The sequence below is a fragment of the Microtus oregoni genome, unplaced genomic scaffold (assembly GCF_018167655.1).
Source record: "Microtus oregoni isolate MIOR12 unplaced genomic scaffold, Mior012 000122F_ref0000035, whole genome shotgun sequence".
Classification (NCBI taxonomy): Eukaryota; Metazoa; Chordata; class Mammalia; order Rodentia; family Cricetidae; genus Microtus; species Microtus oregoni.
This window is the reverse complement of record NW_024544754.1, coordinates 51,611-53,951: the sequence shown is the minus strand read 5'-3', so window position 1 is coordinate 53,951 and position 2,341 is coordinate 51,611. Positions and strand designations below refer to the sequence as shown.

The window sequence follows — 2,341 nt, the reverse complement described above, 5'->3', positions numbered from 1 at the left end:
AGCTTTCTCTGCAGTTCAATAGTATTGCTTACTTAACATTTCTCCCAAGTAATAGTAACCGAGTTCTCTAAAGATTCAGTGTGTTGGAGTGGATGTATGTCCAATGATCAACTTCATTTTAATGAGTTTGGGAAACAGAAGAGATATTTATGCACTTTCAACTTAGACCTATGTGTTTCTTTCAGTAATTCCTAAGAAAGAGTTACTGCAATGACAGTGAAAAACGTTTTTTAAAAAGTGATTTTGCTTTTATTTCCTTCACATTAAGCCAATCATGAAATTTCACAGTAATTTCTGAGGTAGGGCAGAAGGAAAGTGTATTAAGAATGAACAAGGCCATGGCCTGGTTGGCCCGAGAAGGTGCAAGCTGGGGAGGCCTCACTGGGGAAGCTGGAGGAGCATCGACTGCCCCGCTGGCAGGTAGGTGATGTTACGAGAGCAGGAGAGCTGGTAAGCAATGTTCCTCAGCTGCTTCCAGCTTCCGCAGCTCAATCAGGCCATCACCTGCCATGGCCAGTGAATTAATGATCAGCTCTGCTGCCTTGGAGTCACCCTCAGCAAAGATGATGGCTGCCTTTGTCTGCTGCCCAGCCTTTTCCACACAAATCTGCCCCCCTCTGCTTCCTGCTGAACCACCCGTTTGGCTTCCACTGCTTCTGTGAACTCCTTCCCGAAGGTCAGCTATGTCAAGGACACGTCATCCAGGATGAGCCCAAACGTTGGTGCTCTCTCTGTGAGGTCATCACTCACCTGCCTGGAGACCAGCTCTCGCTGCCTGATCAATTCTCCAGCTTCAAAGCGAGCCGCTACTGACCGACTTTAGGATCTCTCTGGTGTGATGGAAGGCAGCACTGCTCATCATAATCCTAGTCGATTCTGGTGTAGATATGAGGAAGCTGGCTGGCCACCGGCTGGAAGAGGATGGGTAGTGTGATGACATTCTGTAAATCTTTGCTACCAGTGATGACTGGTACATTTTGTGGTTGCCAGTGGCAGTCAAAGATGAGAAAATGAGTCCCTCCCCCTACCACACTGTCCTGTACTCCACAGAATCCATCAAAGATTACAGCTCTGTGCCCAGCATCCACATTATATAAGACAGAGTTCATCACGCCTCCTGCAACTGCTAAGGTTAGGCCGAACTTTACAATGGACTCAAACTCTTTGGCAGCCATGATTCCTTCTGTTGCAACCAATCACACCGGCTTTCACTCGGACCTCCACAAGAATTTCCCAGCCTCGACTACTGCCCAAAGTACGTTTTCAAACTAAAATATAATTGCATTTCCTTGCTTCCTTTTCCTCTCTCCAACTTTTTCCATGTGTTCCTCCTACAACCATGCCTACGATCCCCTCACTCCCTCTCAAATTTGTCCTATTTTCTTTAATTATTATTACATATATACATAAATATGCCTAAATATACCAATGTAACTAGATGAATCAATTTAGTGTTGCTGGTATGTATATGATTCTGGAGATGATAAACAGTTAAAGGCCTCGTTCATTCAAAAGACTAATTCTTCCTCTTTCAGTAGTCAACTACCTAGGGTTAGTGAGGTCATGGGTCTTAGAGAATCTGAAAAAAGAACTTACTACTATGAACCTACTACTGCCAACTCCTTCTAAAGCTTATATTTATATCCATAGTTAAGTTTGGTTATCACCTCTCATCAAATAAACTTCTTTTTGAAGTAGGTGGAGATCATTACCAAAACTCGCAGCTTGTCAAAATGCAGAGACCTGTTGATTATGAGGTGTCCAGACCAAATAGATACATCTACAGTACAATGCACATTTTCACATAAGACTTAGCAGACATTGCAGAAAAGTGAACAGAAAGATTATAATAGCCAGAGAACTAGAATGCTCCTGTGAGATAATATCTTCTAGAAATAACAGGGAAGTTACATGTATGATACCTCAATCAATAATATGGATACCTAAACACAAAATGAATGATGAAAACTGGAGGCCTGCTCTTTTCTGAAAGGAAATGGACAGAGAGTGGGTCTGAGAAAGAGGTGAGATTGAGGGAGTGGGAAGGATTGGAGAGAGGGGGAAAATGTGGTCAGGATCTGTTGTATGAGAGAAGAATCTATTTTCCATAAAAAAATACCAATAGATGTGCTAACACAGAAGTGAAAATTTAACTGGGGCCCTCTCCTAGATAGAATATCTTTTTCTTGAAGTCTGTTGGATAGGTTTTGGTTAATTTAACACATGCTAAGGTCATCTGGGAAGAGGAGACATCAGTTGAGAAAATCTCATCATTTTCTTGATTAATTTATCTTGGAGAATCCAGCTCACTTGGGGTAGTACCACTCTTGGGTAGGTATTT

At 42.5% G+C, this 2,341-nt stretch overlaps 1 pseudogene; it reads right to left on the bottom strand.

Moving 5' to 3' along the window:
- Positions 1-378: 378 nt before the first annotated feature.
- Positions 379-1,175, bottom strand: LOC121444409 (annotated as a pseudogene).
- Between the last annotated feature and the right edge of the window lie 1,166 nt (positions 1,176-2,341).